Below are 16,891 nucleotides of genomic sequence, written 5' to 3'. Positions count from 1 at the left end.
GCTAGTTAATTTTGATAGCTACTGTGCTTCCCTTTATAAATAAGGAGACTATTCCAAATTGCAATGACTGTATTTTTCTCAAAGTTCGTTTGCCTATAATTTACCTGATACCACAAATCAGCCAAATGGATCTTAACTTTATTTTTACCTCAGTGTATTATTTAGAAATATATACGAGGAAAAAAAGCCACAGTTTATTTTCTGGTTCTTGTTTATTGTCATAGGGTATTGGAAGGTTAAGCTGATCTAGTAGCTTTACAAGCAGAATTTAGTTAAGCTCAGAAGAGAGAAAACAGCCACTGTATTCGCCTTCTCCCAAACTAACTTCTGTTTCGTGTGCATAAGTATGATCAGATTAAGTGAGCATTTTTTTTTTTAATGTGAGGCATTAATATTTGGGGAATAAAGTAAGCCCACTTCTCTGGGTTTTGAAGACAAATGTATCAAATCAAGCCTTTTCTCTGTAGATGTAGTGAGTACGTCTCATCGGATATTATATTCAACAAAATAAGTGGGTCATGAAAGCATTGTCCTTGGGCTTTGTTCCTTTCCTTTGTTCTTTGATTGAAAAATTCCATTCTACCCAATGAATACTACATTTTTTATCCCCAGGAGACCAGAGATGGCTAGTGCAACACAAAAGTCTGTGAGTTCCAAAAATATATATTATTATGTGCGAGGCATACAAACTCCTCCTTGAAAATGCTCTGCGAGCGGTGATTAAGCTTTTCAACTTGGACCCCTTTCATGCTGCTGGGCTGGGCCTTCCAGTGTTCGCTCTCTGTCTCCCCTTCTTCAAAATGAAACACAATATCTTAAGCTAACAGAACCCAAAGAGGCTGATCATTGGCTCCCATTGTCCCCTGAGGCTGCAGCCCCGCCCCCTTGGCTTGTGCTGACAAGCTGTTTATATTTTTGTAAGGGCCACCCTTTAACTGGGCAGCCTGATGACTATAATGGGCCCGATTGTCTGTGGGCTGCAGAGAGCTAAGTCCCCACATCTGAGGAGGCTGGGGCTCGTCTCTGATGCACTGGAGTGGCTGATATGGGACACTGGTAAGGGCGCTTCTAAGTGTGTGGTGATGCTTTTTCTGGGTTGGCTGGTTGATCCTGAGCACTGTTTTGGAGAAACAAGTTGTGATTGAATTGCTAGCTTTTCCTGGTTTTAATTTTCTGCCTGCTAAAGACGGCAGGAAGAGATTGGTTCTCTGAATTTGCAGGCGAAGCTCGTAGGGATCCCTGTCAATGCTGACAAGAAAGGAGCAGGGAAGGAAAAAACTGGGGAGAGATGCAAGCAAGCGGGTTTGACACCAAAGCAACACGGAAGCGGCAAAGCGTAGGGCTACTTCGGTGATGCTGTGAGACTCAAAGCCTGTTTTATTTTCTAACTTAGCTGTTCACAGACGGGAGTTTAGCTTTGCCACTGTGGGGTTTCTGTAAGCCAGCTGTTAGCCCGTGTAACTCAGCTAACCCGCTTTGAAAGGGTCTAAGATCTGCTGGTGTTTTCAAAGGGCAAACCGTAGTAGTCTTGTTTGCCATAAATAGTTCTATTCAGAAATTTGGGAACGGTTTAGAACTGCAGGCTGTAAAGTTTTATTGCCCCATAAAAGTGCTCAGAGGGTACTAAAGCCGGCTGCAGTGGGGCTCAGGAATGACGGAAAGCCCCCAGCGATTAGAGCATTTGTCCTTGACTAGCCAAGAGAGAAGCCTGTGGAGCCAGAGGACATCACGTGAGAGGTGGGGCTGAGCCCTGAAATGGGTTTCGCTAGCGCTCCTGGGGCTCTGTCTGGTTTCCGGCATGTCAGTGAGCGAGGGCAGAGGGCTGTTCATCGGTGCCTGATTTCATCACCCTGGATGCCCCCCGTGGCGGAGTAGACACCTCTCCTAGGGCAGAGGGCCACACGAGGCAAGGGAGGAGGTGTGCTGTTGCTGGGCGGTCAGCAGGGGCGAGCGGATGGACCGTCATTTTCTTTCTTATTCTCTCTGCCCACCAGCTAGCTAGCTGTTTTAAGATCCACAGTGCGTCCTGCAGTGGAGGCAACTCTTGTGCCAAACGCTTATCGAAGAGGTGCTAGGGGCTCCTCACATCCCAAGACCGGCAGGGTTAGGAACCAGGATGGCTTCACATTCTTTCCTTTTCTGTCCTGCCGCTCTCTTCCTCGTCCTCCCTTCCTCGCTCAGAAATTTACGGATCCCTAGTTACTATGTGCAAGTCCCTGGGGACATAGAGCTCAGAAGCATGGTGTCTGCCCTGGAAGAATTCACAGTCTGTTGGAGAACCACCAGGGCAGAGTTATGATAGAAATATGTACAAGGCGTGGTGGGAGGGTGGGAGGGACCACCCTTAGCCAGATTGGGGATATCAGTGAGGGCTTTGTGGAGAAAGGGAGGATTCCAGAAGGGAGTCTTGAAGACGCAGGAGGAGTGGGTCAAATGGACATGGAGGGAAGGGTGACTAGTGCTAGAAGTCTCTGATGTGGTCAGTCAGTGGTGGGTCTTGTGAATATCTGTGTACCACGGCTGGAAACCACTGAGCCAAAGGGTCCAGAGGTAGGAGGCAGTATTCAGGGAACAACTAAACTGCTCGTTTAGTGTGGTTGAAACCTAGCATGTGAGTGAGTGAGTGATCCTGGCTGAGATGAAACTGACAGAAAATGAAGCCAAAGAAAATTGTTCCATAAAGATGAAGCAAAGTGGCAAGATCTTGACACCTGTTTTACCAGGGTAGTAGATATTTAGGGATCCGTCATCTACTTTTTTAAAAATATAAATTTATTTATTTATTTATCTTCGGCTGCGTTGGGTCTTTGTTGCTGCTCGCAGGCTTTCTCTAATTACGGCGAGCGGGGACTACTCTTCGTTGCAGTGCACGGGCTTCTCATTGTGGTGGCTTCTCTTGTTGCAGAGCACAGGCTCTAGGCGCGTGGGCTTCGGTAGTTGTGGCATGCAGGCTCCAGAGCACAGGCTCAGTAGTTGTGGCGCACAGGCTTAGTTGTTCCGCGGCATGTGGGATCTTCCGGGACCAGGGCTTGAACCCGTGTCCCCTGCAATGGCAGGCAGATTCTTAACCACTGCGCCACCAGGGAAGTCCTCCATTATCTACTTTTGTGTTTGTTTAAATTTTTCATAATAAATTTTGTAAAAAGTAGAATGCACCAAGACCAGAACATAGCTCAAACAGAGCTGAACTTGAATCCCAGGTCTTCTGGTTTCTAGTGACTACTGGAGACCTTGTCAGGTTACTGAACCCCTCCAGTTCTCATTTTCCTCAGCTGAAAATGGGAGTAATAATGTCCACCTCACTGGGCTGTTATGAGGACTGAGATGATAGAACATGCAGACATCCCTCCATAGTGTTTGGCATGGAATCATACCTTTTCCCTCTCAGATGAACCGTCTCATCCATTTTGATTGAGGTTTCCAGATGATGCTGTAGAGGGTTCCAAGCAGGGAACCTTGAAATGTTCTGTGAGCTACACAAGCAAGAATTGAGCTGGAAGCACATCTGGGGCTAGACAAGTGGCCTGAAAAACATTCACGCCACAGACTGACATGTGTGAGTTTACAAAGGTTAGCCCTGCAGATGGCTAAGGGCCAGAGAGCCCAGTGACCTTGGCTCTCCCAAGGCCTCCCCACCTAGAGCAATGGAACCCCAATTTGATTTACATTTATAATCCCTTGCATTCCACGTATTCTCTACTTAAATTGTCAAGTGAGACACACTCACGCCACCACTCACATGCAATTAATGATAACTAATAAGCATGCAATTTGGTCATCCTGGGTGTTAAAAGGACCCATCAAGAAAGATGGAAAGCAGATCAGAACCATAGACAGGGATTTCATCCCCTGGGGAGCCCCTGGGAGCCATTTAGATAAGCATCATCTCACCTCAAGCCAAACCTGCTGGGAACAGGATCCCTTATCACACCGGCAGTCCTGTTCAGCCTTTCAAGGAGAGCATTTCCTGGTATGTAGGTCTTTAACTACCAGGTGTGTTTGCCCACTCTTGGCCCTTGCTTTCTAGTACCATACCTGATGAGTCAACACTGAGGGAACGGCACACTTCACGTTTTGCAACTGTTGTGCAAAATAGAACTTCAGTGAAATTCCTCAACCTGTTGACTGTACAGAAACTGCAAGGAGCCAAAGGGCCAACCTCTGACTTTACAAACACCAGATACGCTTCTTGACACCCGTCTCTGGAACTAACTTGGCAAATGCTGTCCATCCTTAATGGTTGTGTAGGAGGGAGGTATTTAACTCTATAGCATGCTCAAAGCCTCGGTACAGACCTAGTCAGGGCAGACCGTGTCCAATGTGTGTTCTTCAGTGTGTTAGGGAGCTGAGCCTATCTTCACTGAGATCCCACCAGGGACCCTCCAAGGACAGAGTTCTCATTGGGTGCGTTTTCCCCCCCTCCGACTTCTCCCGTTCTGCCCACAAGGGTAAAACAGAGTTCACGCTGAACTTTGAAGCTGTAACCTGGCCTCAGAACTATGTACCATAAAGAGCACTCACGTGTCTTCCAAAGTAGTTTCAAGTCCATATAGTTTCCTAGTTGCAACACTGGGTGATTTCACTTTAACTGCAGGAGCTCTAAGCAGAATCTTTCTGAGGAGCCTCTTCGTGCAAAAGCCCTGTGAAATCTGCGAGGCCAACTCCTTCCGTGGTCCTCAAGCGCTCCGCAGGCACCTGGACCATCCCTGCATTTCCAGGACTGCCCAGGAGAGCCGAGTCTCTTTGCTATGTCACTGACACACGGGTTCTTTCGCTGGGAACCAAGCGACAAGAACCAGGACTCTTAGGATGCAGGATTCTTGTCCTGTGCTTCTCACTGGATGGTTCTATTATCTTAAGAGCATTGTTAAGGAGAAAACAGCAGCCATCGTTAATTTCTCAGAAATGTGGCCCATTTCAGTATACCCTCAGGGAGGCTAGCTATTGTGTCTTCTGGATACTCTCTGTGATCTGGGCACGCTGGCGGTGGGGGGCAGCATAAATATTAATTAATGCCCGTCCATTAGGAAAAGAAAATGGAAAGACCCCTGTAGCAGTGACCCTACAAGCCCCAGAGGCCTTGCTGGAACTGTGACAAGGAAAGGCAGTGACACAGCCTGAGAAAAGCAGCCTTCTTCCCACACTCAACTCAGGCACTGAAGCAGGGGTGGCATTGTCTGCGCTGTCGCTGGCGGGCGGGAGGGGTCCCTGGCAGCCGCCCAGCATCCCCCATCGCTGTCCGGTGTATTCAGGTAACGCGGGCCTCCTTGCCGACCGACTGGGGCTCCCCAGCTGCCTTCTGCACTTAGACCTGGGGCAGGATCCTCGGAGGAGGGAAGCTGCTGCTAGGGAGGGGACCTGGGCTCAGGGCAGAATAGGGCCGGTGGAAGGAGGGCTTGGCGTCCGCTGATCCTTGCCCTTTCCGGGAATTGGAGTCACTGGGTCAGAGAAACGTCTCAATACCTTCCGGGTTTCCAAGGCTGGTTGGAAACCTGCTCCTTTAGGGTGGAAACCACGTCCTTGTATCCGCACCCTTATGAGGGTTTTAGGATCCGGGTGGGGAAGGGAGTCCCATCAGAGCAGCTCCCAGTTCTTTCTGTGGAAGCTGATACTGCAGATCTCCTCCCCCAAGTGGTTGTAAATCTCCCTTCTCCATTTTTGTTCTTTAGTCTCTGAAAAGCCTGAGAAGGGGATGGGGGCGGCAGGCAGGGAGAAGAAAAGAGGCGGAGGGGGGCGGGGCTGAAGAGGAGGAAAAGCTTCCAGCTCCTTCCTCTCTCCAAGGCTTGTTTGTTACTGCGGTGGGAGTTTTTGTTTGGGGGCCTTTCGTTTTTCCTTTGAATCAAAGCAATCCGTTCTGATGCATCCCGTGGAACAACTCTTTCCAGCTCGTAGCCCCCAGGCCGAGGCTTGTGTCTCTAATTCCTTCTATTAACGCCAGAGGAACTTAGGTTTTGTTCTGATCTCCTCCAATTCCCAGGCACGTACTTTCCCAGCCCTGGACTGGGAAGCTTTGTGCGTGTGGTAGATCACAGAGCCATCAGGCTCCAGCACTTAAAATGGAGGGACTAACACTGATTGAGCACCAACTGTATGCCAGGGACTGTTCTAAGTGCTTTGTGTATATGAACCAGTTACCCCTCCAAGGTAGGTATTATCATTCTCTATTTTCAGGTGAGGAAACCAAGCTTGGAGAGTTAAGAAAATTGTCCAAGGTTGCACAGCTGGTCAGGGGCAGGCTGGCATTCTGGCTCCGGAAGCTGCATTTTTAACCAATATGCGATACCCCCAGGGATGCGTTGTATTCTTTCGTATGTATACAGAAGAGTGTATGTATTCAGGCCCCTATTTCTGGTTATTTAACTTCGTTCAAAATTTTTTCCTATTATTGATAATATAATGATGAATGTTTCTGTAATAATAGCTAATAATTCTTAACATTTATTGAACTGCTAACGGTGACAGGCACTGTTTCAAGTTCTTTATGCATCGTAACTATCTTAATCTTTGTGACTACTATTAGTACTGTTTAATCAATGAGAAAAATGAGGCCAGAGCAGTTGGTTAAATATTTTGTCCCAGGTTGCACAATTAGGAGGTGGCAGAGTTATCTCAAAGCTGTTGGTCTTATGATGCTGTCTAGACATAGGTCTGTGACCACACTTCTGATATTGCTTCAGGAAAGATTCTGAAGCTGGAATTACTAGGCAGAAGATAGAAATATTTTTAAGGATCTGGATATATATCACAAAGTTATTTTCCAGGAACACTGGATACTTATGCTAATTTGTATTCCCATGAGTGCTATGCAGTTGATTAAGGAATCTAAAGAGTTGGATGAGCCCCTGGGCGATGTGTCCATAAACCTTTTGGATTTTGTCAGTTAATCCAGGCATTTACTATCATTAATGATATTATTTTTATGAAAATAAAATATATGTCTGCCTCAAAACTACATTTCGGTGGGAGCATCTGAGGTGCTGGTAATGTTCTATTTCTTGATCTGAATGGTGTTTACCCTGTTATCACAAGGATGAGTTATCCTTGTGATAATTCATGAAGCTATTGCCTTAGAACTTATGCACTTTTCTGTTTGTAATTTATACTTAATAAAAGTTTATTTACACACTACTATGTGTAAAATAGGTAAACAACAAGGACCTATTGTATAGCACAGGGAACTATATTCAATCTCTTTTAATAACCTATAATGGAAGAGAATCTGAAAAAGAATATATATAACTGTATCACTTTGCTGTACACCTGAAACTAACACAACTTTGTAAATCAATTGTACTGCCATTCTAAAAATTTTAAAATTAAAATTTATTAAAAAAAAACTATCAGGGACTTCCCTGGTGGTCCAGTGGTTAAGAATCTGCCTGCCAATGCAGGGAACACAGGTTTGATCCCTGGTCAGGGAACTAAGATCACACATGCCACGGAGCAACTAAGCCTGTGCGCTACAACTACTGAGCCTGTGCTCTAGAGCCCGTGCACCACAACTAGAGAGAAGCCCAAGCACCGCATCGAAAGATTCTGCATGCCACAATTAAGACCCGTCGCAGCCAAATAAATAAATAAATTTTAAAAAAAAACGTTAAATATAACCTTTTGGAAGTTAGGGATAGAATACATTGGAATCCATTGTAAAGAATAAGAAAATGACTCAGTCATCACCATGTTTTCTCCACATGTTGGATAAAAGGAGATTTTACAAGAAACAGTTTCTTGATTCCTTTTTTTCTCATCTCTAATACGAGAATTGAATAGACATTAAACCACAACATTCCTAAGAAATACAGTTCTAAATAAGTCCTTTGCCTGTTTCTATTGTTTTTGTTTTGTCCAAGAAAGGTTTTTTCTTTGAAACTTCAGAGATATGACACAAATTTAAAATAGTCAGAGTTATGATGAATGAGTTTTTGGCAAGGACTTGAGAACAATGATTATGACCCCAGAGAGAGTTGTTCTCTTTCTGTCTTTGCTTTCTAATGTGTTCTTCCTTAATATTTGGTTTTGAGGTACTGGGTTCTGATATGGCCTGATGCCTCTATTCAGCAATGTCCCTAAAGACTCAGGTACATCTTTCCATGGCTAATGGATCAGCCCAAGAAGATCAATATATGATCATTTCAAGAAAACATTATAAGAAAGTATGCTCTTACTCTAATGGAAGCCAGTTGCAATTTCCTTATCAATTTCCCAATTGTTGTAAAATATTATTTTAGTGCTTATTTCCCTCTGCTGACTTTATATTCGATCTAAAATTAATTATTTAGCCCCATTCAATTTCTTAGTTCCTGGACTCCAGTTGTAATTTTTATCAGTTTTTATTCCTCTGCCACAGAGGACTGAAGTGGCTGCAGGATGAGGACCTTCCATGACAAGACAAAAGGAGCCATGTTTCCCAATTCTCCCTTTAGCTTCTACCCCCACCCCCTGCCAAAGTCTCAACGTGAGATTCTGTGAATTCTTTTATTGAGTTATTAATATTCCTTTATTTAGACTGACTTTCTTCCATTTCTACCAAATATCTCACCACTGTGTTAGTCTGCTCAGGGTGACATCACAGAACACCGTAGGCTGGGTAGCTTAAACAACAGAAATGTATTTTCTCACAGTTCTGGTGGCTGGAAGTTCAAGATCAAGGTGCCCACATGGGTGGGTTCTGATGCGAGCCCTCTTCCTGGTTAGCAGATAACAGCCTTCTCACTGTGTCCTCACATGGTCTTTTCGCTCTGCATGTGGAGAGAGAGAAATCTCTGGTGTCCCTTCCTCTTCTTATAAGGACACTAATCCTATTGGATTAGGGCCATACCTTATGACTTCATTTAACCTTAATTACTTCCCTAAAGGCCCTGTCTCCAAATATCCCTGAAATAAATGGGGGTAAGGGCTTCAACATATGAATTTGAGGGAGGGCACAACTCAGTCCATAACGTTACCAGAGTCACTACAATTAAAATTAAGCTTTGTTGGGACTTCCCTGGCAGTCCAGTGGTTAAGACTGCGCACTTCCAACACAGGGGGTGTGGGTTGGATCCCTGGTTGGGGAACTAAAACCCCATGTGCTGCGCAGCCTAAAAAGAAAAAGAAAAATTAAGCTTTGTTTTCCCTTTCAAAGTAGGTCTTTTTTTCCCCCTAGTGTTTCTGTTAAATGACATTGAATTTTTTAATATGTAAAACATTTTTGGATTTCTGCTAACTGTACTATGGGAATCCAGACATAAAGAAGACATAGACCCTACTCAAGTAGATGCCTCCAGGAGTTTATATAAAGTAATGAAGGAGATGATTGCATGCACAAAGAACCAGAATACCTAGAAGACTGGAGATTCTTTAAAAGACACCGTGCTATGCTATGGGATTCAGAGGAAAAGATTATCCTCCTCCAAGGGCCACCATTTGAGCATCATAATCAGGGACAGGCAGGCTGTGGACTGGGGAAGATATAGACAAGGCCACACCAGGCTCAGCAGGAGCAGGCACCAGGAAGCAGGAAAGTGCAGTGCAGTTGGAACTGAGGGAGTCAGGAGGGAGCACTGTGGAGGCTAATCTTAAGGCATAAGAGCAGGTTGGTCACGCTCTGAAATCAGCACTTAAAAAGGGTCACTGTGACTAAATGGCCCTTGACAATCTGGATATTTTGTCTCAGTAATTCTGATGCCATCAATTTTTTCTCCAGGGTTGCAACAGACCAGTTTCTTTGTGCACCAGATGAAGTATGTAGCTGGCTGTGCTGTGTGTGGGAGAGGGAAGGGGAGACAGAGGAAAATGAAGGAATGAGACTGTATCTTCAAAAAATAAGATCACACTTACCTGCCGTGGCAGGATGCTCACACAAAGAAAGCCATGAGGACACCAAGACTAGCAGAGAGAACAGCAGAGTCTTTCCAAGTTCCCCCCCACCAAAATATTTCACTTACAACACTTGATGTAAACATATGAACTGGCAACATAAAGAAAATATTCTTGGAAGGGAGCATATTCAAAATGTTCCACATCACTAGTGATCAAATAAATACAAAATTTAAAAACAATGAGTTACTATTTTCTCCTTATCAGAGTAGCAAATATTTTAAAATGATACTGCTGGTGAGGGTGTGTGTCTCATGGCACACATTGCTAATGGGAATGTAAAGTGTTACAACCTTTCTAGAAAGTAATTGAGCAATGTTTTACTCTCTTGAGAGCCCCAGAAATATTAATACACCTTGATGGGATAATTCCACTTACAGGAATCTATGCTGAGAATACAGAGGTGTGGACAAAGGTGTGTGTTTAGCAATTTCACTGAAGTTTAATTTATAATAATTGGAAATTTAGAAACAATCTAAATGTGAACTCTTGGAAAATTGGCTGCATAAATGACATATTAATTAATGGAATATTCTTCAGCTGTTTAAAATTGTGTTTTCAAATAATTTTACTGATATAAATTTGCATATTATAAATGTTTTAAAAAAGCATTTTCCAAAATTATGTATGTAATAAAAATATGCATGAGAAAAAATAGAGATAATAAATTGTAATGATATTTATTCATATTGCAAATATTTATTAAGCATATTGTATGTCTGGCAATGTATTCGTCTGTAGGTAGTGGGTCTATAGATGACCTCTTTTATTCTTTATACTTTGCTGGGTTTTCCAAATTTTCTAGAGCATTTAATTGCTTTTTGTCCAAAATATGCATTTTAATAAAACCTTTCTTAATAAAACCTTTCTATCTTTTAGGGCCCAAGTCCACCCTTCCATAAAGTATTTCGTGGTTACACTAATAGGAAATAACTCTAGCTTTTCTATGACTCTTTCATACTGAGCTTAACATATATGGTCTTGAATTGGAGCCGCTGTATGTATGATGTTCATCCCAACTGGTTTGGGAACTACTGGAGAACAGGGATTATGATTTAGAGGTCCTGAGTATCTAAGCAAAAGCCTAGCTCTCCTTCCCCACCTTCCATAAAGCCTTTCCTTCTACTTGAAAAAGTGGGTGATTTTTTCTTCCCTTGAATCCTCAAAACAGCTTTTATGCCTCTTTTATTGGAGGTCCATTCTGCTTTGGATGATAGCTAATTGTGCTTCTCTTGACCCCCTATTCGTCACCCAACTCCTGATTATAGGAAATGTATCTTGTTCCTCTCTGTGCCCAGAGCGGTGCCTTGTATAAGGTGTGTGCTTAATAGACAGTTGGACCTATGACTGAATGTGTATTGTGTTAGAGAGTGTTCTAATTTCATTCTTTTACATGTAGCTGTCCAGTTTTCCCAGCACCCACTTAATGAAGAGACTGTCTTTTCTCCATTGCATATTCTTGCCCTCTTTGTCATAGATTAATTGACCACAGGTGCGTGGATTTATTTCTGGGCTTTCTATCCTGCTTCATTGATCTATAAGTCTGTTTTTGTGTCAATACCATACTGTTTTGATTACTGTAGCTTTATATTATAGTCTGAAGTCAGGAAGCCTTATTCCTCCAGCTCTGATTTTCTTTTGCAAGATTGCTTTGGCTGTTTGGGGTCTTTTGTGTCTCCATACAAATTTTGAAATTTTTTGTTTTAGTTCTGTGAAAAATGCCATTGGTAATTTGATAAGAATTGCATTGAATCTGTAGATTGTCTTGGGTAGTATAGTCATTTTGACAATATTGATTCTTCCAACCCAAGAACGTGATGTATCTTTCCATCTCTTTGTGTCACCTTCAGTTTCTTTCGTCAACATCCTAAATGTTCAGAGTACAGATCTTTTGCCTCCTTAGGTAGGTTTATTCCTAGCTATTTTATTCTTTTTGATGTGATGGTAAATGGGATGGTTTCCTTAATTTCTCTTTCTGATCTTTCATTGTTGGTGTATAGAAATGCGACAGATTTCTGTGTATGGACCTATGACTGAATGAACATGGGCTCTTTCCAGCTATTTCCAACAGGTGCCCTGCAGTTAGCACCTGCTCAGAAGAGTTGCAGACTGCTGTACAGGCTCAGGAGCAGAAGGTGAGATCAGAGATGCCTACAAAGACTAAGTAGCCCCAAAGCACTGAGCAGTGGTAGTCATGAAGCCCAACCCCCCAGAAGAATCTGCCAGGAAATAACTTCACCTTAGACCTGCAATGCCCCCAGTACTACTCTTTAGCTCCTCTCTGGGTCCTGAGAACTTCATCTGTAAAGCTTTGCCTTCTTTCACCATTTCACAAACTCAGAGGTGAATTCCCCAAAGAATTCCACTTCTCCAGTCATAAATTGAACATCATAGATTTGCCCTGCTGCCCATTTCAGGCCCTAATCCCCCAAAGGTGGTCATTAAGAGAAAAGTTTAAAATCAAGACTGCATAAATATAATTTTAGAATAAAAAAACACAAGGAAATAAGGCACAAGATTTGGTTCCATGGAACTTGCGTTTATTGTGCTCCAAATTTTTGCAAAGCCTTGTCCTGGGCACTGAAAATAATCCAAAGATTAAATAGGACATTGATCTCATTCATTAGATCCCGCATGAATATACGGCACTGTAACAGGAAAGGGGGGAGTGGAGGGGGGGGGTCACTGCACAGGGCTGCAGGGGTCTGCAGGGGTCTGGATAGAGGTGGAAAATAAATGGAAGAGCTGCTAGAAGTTATGCTCATAATTGTGGACATTGATACTTTGGGTCTGTGCCCAGGAAATGTAAGATGTGGGTGTAAAAGAGTTCTGAGCACAATTTTCAATGTTTGTATGGGGGCTGGGTCCCCCGACACCACCAAGCAATTCTCTGCAACACCAGCAGGGTGTCCTACAGTTCAGCTCAATACTGACACTGCTACCTCGAGAGAGCATCAGACTCCACAGGTTAAAGGTTTGGTCGCACAAGACTACACCCCCCCACACATTCCCCCCCCCCCTTCCACCCCCTTCTGAGGCCAGTCACAAGTCCAGGTTGTCACCTATGCTTCTGATCCACCAGCTACAGACAAGAGGTTTCAACGACCCCCTCCTTGGGCTCGATTAATTGGCTAGAGCAGCAGCCCACAGAACTCAGAGAAACATTTTTCTTGCTCTATCACCAGTTTATTACGAAAGGCTATAACTCAGGAACAGACAGATGGAAGAGATGCACAGGGCAAGGTGTGGGGAAAGGGTGAGGAGTTTCTATGCTGTCTCCAGGCGCACCACTCTCCCCAGATCTCCATGTGTTCCCCAACCTGGCTCTCAGAACTGTGTCCTTCTGAGTTCTTATGGAGGCTTTATTACATAGGCACGACTGATTAAATCATTAGCCATTGGCGATTGATTCAACCTCCAGTCCCTCCCCCTCCCCAGAGGTCAAGGTGTGGACTGAACATTCCAACCTTCAAATGACAATGTTGGTTCTCCTGGCAACCAGCCCCCATCCTTAGGTGTGGCACAAAAGTCACCTCATTAACGTAAAAAAAGACATTCTTAAGGGTCTCAACACTTAGGAAATTCCAAGAATTTTAGGAGCTCTGTGCCAGAAATGGAACGAAGACCAAATATGTATTTATTGTAAATCACAATATCATGTGGTGGGATTCAGATAGAATAGGAAAGGCTTTAGGAAAAAAAACAAAAAACAAAATTCTAAGGCAATATTGGATAGAATGTGTGATGTGAGACAGGTTGTTATAGAAAAAAAAAAAAAAAGACAGAAAAAGATGGTATTTAACAGAACCCAGTGCATCTGTCAATGTTCTTAGCTACTGTCAACACTAGTTAGTTTGAGCATAAAAGGAAGTTGTTAAAGAATATTAAAACACCATCAAGAAAGTGAAAGAACAACTTACAGAATTTAAGAAAATATTCTCAAGTCATATTCCAATAAGGGACTTGTTTCCAGAATATAAAAATTAAAAAATAAATTTAAAAAGACAATTAAAGGGACTTCCCTGGTGGCGCAGTGGTTAAGAATCCGCCTGCCAATGCAGGGGACATGGGTTTGAACCCTGGTCTGTGAAGATCCCACATGCCACGGAGCAACTAAGCCCATGCACCACAACTAGTGAGCCTGCACTCTAGAGCCCGCGTGCCACACTACCGAAGCCCGCACGCCTAGAGCCTGTGCTCTGCAACAAGAGAAGCCACCGCAATGAGAAGCCTGTGCACCGCAACAGAGAGTAGCCCCCCGCTCGCCGCAACTAGAGAAAGCCCGCGTGCAGCAATGAAGACCCAACGCAGCCAAAAATAAATAAATCAATAACAAGACAAAAATGGGCAAAGAGGGCTTCCCTGGTGGCGCAGTGGTTGAGAGTCCACCTGCAGATGCAGGGGACACGGGTTCGTGCCCCGGTCTGGGAAGATCCCACATGCCGCGGAGCGGCTGGGCCCGTGAGCCATGGCCACTGAGCCTGCGCGTCCGGAGCCTGTGCTCCGCAACCGGAGAGGAGAGGCCACAACAGTGAGAGGCCCGCGTACCGCAAAAAAATGATGATTGCACAACAATGTGAATGAATGTACTTAATGTCACTGAACTGTACACTTCGAAATGGCTAAAGTGGTAAATTTTATGTATTTTTAACCACAATTAAAAAAATTTTTTTAATGGTTAAAGGATTTTAATAGACATTTTTTCAGAGAAGATACACAAATGGTCAAAAAGCACATGAAAAGATATTCAACATTATTAGCCTTTGGGAAATGCCAATAAAAACCACAATGAGATACCACTTTATACCCAGTGGGAAATTGGAACCCTAATATAATATTGCTAGTGGTAATGTAAAATGATGTAACTGCTTTGGAAAACAGTCTGGCAGTTCCTCACATTTTTAAACATAGAACTACCACATGACCCAGTAATTCTCCTCCTAGATATATACCCAAGAGAAATGAAAATATATTTCGGACAAAAGCTTGTACACAAATGTTCATAGCAGCATTATTCATACTAGCCAAAAGGTGAAAGCAATCCACTGATGAACGGGTAAACAAAAGGTAGTATATCCAGACAATGAAATACTATTTGGCAAAACAAGGAATGCTGTACGGATATGTGCTACAACATGGATAAATCTTAAAAAAATTTTGCTCAGTGAAAGAAGCCAGACACAGAAGGCCACGTGGTGTATGATTCCATTTATATGAAAAGTCCAGAATAGGCAAATTCACAGAGACACAAAGTAGATTAGTGGTTGCCAGGGGCTGGGAGGAGGGGGAAATGGGGAGTGAGCAGTGTGTGAAGTTTCTCTTCAGGGTGAAGAGAATGTTCTGGAATTAGATAGTGGTGATGGTTGCACTACCTTGTGAACATACTAAAAGCCACTGGATTGTACACTTTGGTTTTTTTTGAAGATTTTTTTTTTTATTGAAGTATGATTTATAATGTGTTAATTTCAGGTGTACAACAAAGAGGTTCAGTTATACATATATATATACATATATATATATCTTCAGGGTGATGAGAATGTTCTGGAATTAGATAGTGGTGATGGTTGCACTACCTTGTGAACATACTAAAAGCCACTGGATTGTACACTTTGGTTTTTTTTGAAGATTTTTTTTTATTGAAGTATGATTTATAATGTGTTAATTTCAGGTGTACAACAAAGAGGTTCAGTTATACATATATATATCTCTTTTTTTTAAAGATTTGTTTGTCTTATAGGTTATTACAAGATACTGCGTATAGTTGCCTTTGCTATACAGTAGGTCCTTGTTGGTTATCTATTTTATATATATGGGTTGTCCACTTTAAATGGATGACTTTTATACTATGTGAATTATATCTCAATAAAAGCAGTTGTGGGCTTGGGTTTTTTTTTTAAAAGAATATTACATGACTCAGAGAATCTTCAAGAAATCCAGAGACTTGCATTTCTTGAAGGCTTGGAGGCTACCCCACTGAGAACAATGCCTGAATGGTATCACAGGATGGTTCCAGGATGAGCCCCAGTACTGCTCCTCCGGGCACAGGCACCTAGGACCTTCACCCCTGCTGCCTCTGGGCCTCCATCCCCTTCTACCAGACTCCATCACCTCACAGAAAGCAGCTTCCTTAGAGTCTGATTTCCCATATTGCTTTCCTCCAGACCGAAGCCTAGCATCTATCCTCCTGACTGCCAGAGCCTAGGCCGCAGTTTCGAGCCCTAACTGCAAAGGAGGCTGAGAAAGCAGGTTGGTTGTAGGAGACGAGTCAAACAAATGTCCACCCACCCCCTCCACTTCCCTCAGGGAGTTTGCTGGACAATGACTTTATTTTATTGTTTTATTTTAATGTTTATTTTTTTTGGCCATGCCGAGAGGCATGCAGGATCTTAGTTCCCCGACCAGGGATTGAACCCATGCCCCCTGCGTTGGAAGGGCGGAGTCTTAACCACTGGACCGCCAGGGAAGTCCCTGGACAGCGATATTAAAGTCACAAAATATTGGAGCTAAACAAGCCCTTTGAAGTTCATGTGTTCTGACAGTTCTCCAATGACTACCACACTGCCAAAGGCAATGGCAATTTCTAGCGCTGTCTTGGCTGACTTTGTAAGCATCTGGCAATATTAATCATTCCTCTCTTAAACATTTCTCTTCACGGTTTGTAGGTCACCCCTCTTGTACCTTTCTAATCATTTTTCTCTCACTTTCCACCCAGAGCTGCTCTCTTTGTCCACTTAAAACTAGTGTTTCTCCCCATCTCCAAACTCAATCCTGCTCTTTTTTTAGTCTTTATTGAATTTGTTACAATATTGCTTCTGTTTTATGTTTTGGTTTTTTGGCCAGGAGGCATGTGGGATCTTAGCTCCCCGATCAGGGATCAAACCTGCACCCCCTGCATCGGAAGGTGAAGTCTTAACCACTGGACCCCTGGGGAAGTCCCTTCAATCCTGCTGTGAATTCACAGTGTGAATGTTAGGGGTTAAATTGTGTCCCCCTAAAATCCATATGTTGAAATCCTAACAGCCAGTACCTCAGA

The 16,891-nt window shown here is 43.3% G+C and overlaps 1 protein-coding gene across 2 annotated transcripts in view; it reads left to right on the top strand.

Moving 5' to 3' along the window:
• Nucleotides 1-916: 916 nt before the first annotated feature.
• Nucleotides 917-16,891, top strand: part of TRIM2 (tripartite motif containing 2) — a 119,986-nt gene continuing 104,011 nt past the window's right edge. The window contains exons 1-2 of one of the 2 annotated variants that reach the window (XM_073805485.1): nt 917-1,056; nt 11,859-11,993. The gene's annotated coding sequence lies outside the window, so the exon portion shown is untranslated. The remainder of the gene's footprint in view (nt 1,057-11,858; nt 11,994-16,891) is intronic. The other variant, XM_033857260.2, reaches the window with a different exon arrangement.

This window comes from Tursiops truncatus, chromosome 5, assembly GCF_011762595.2.
Source record: "Tursiops truncatus isolate mTurTru1 chromosome 5, mTurTru1.mat.Y, whole genome shotgun sequence".
In the NCBI taxonomy this organism is placed as follows: domain Eukaryota; kingdom Metazoa; phylum Chordata; class Mammalia; order Artiodactyla; family Delphinidae; genus Tursiops; species Tursiops truncatus.
The sequence above is the reverse complement of the archived record's forward strand: the minus strand, read 5'-3'. Positions and strand labels throughout refer to the sequence as shown.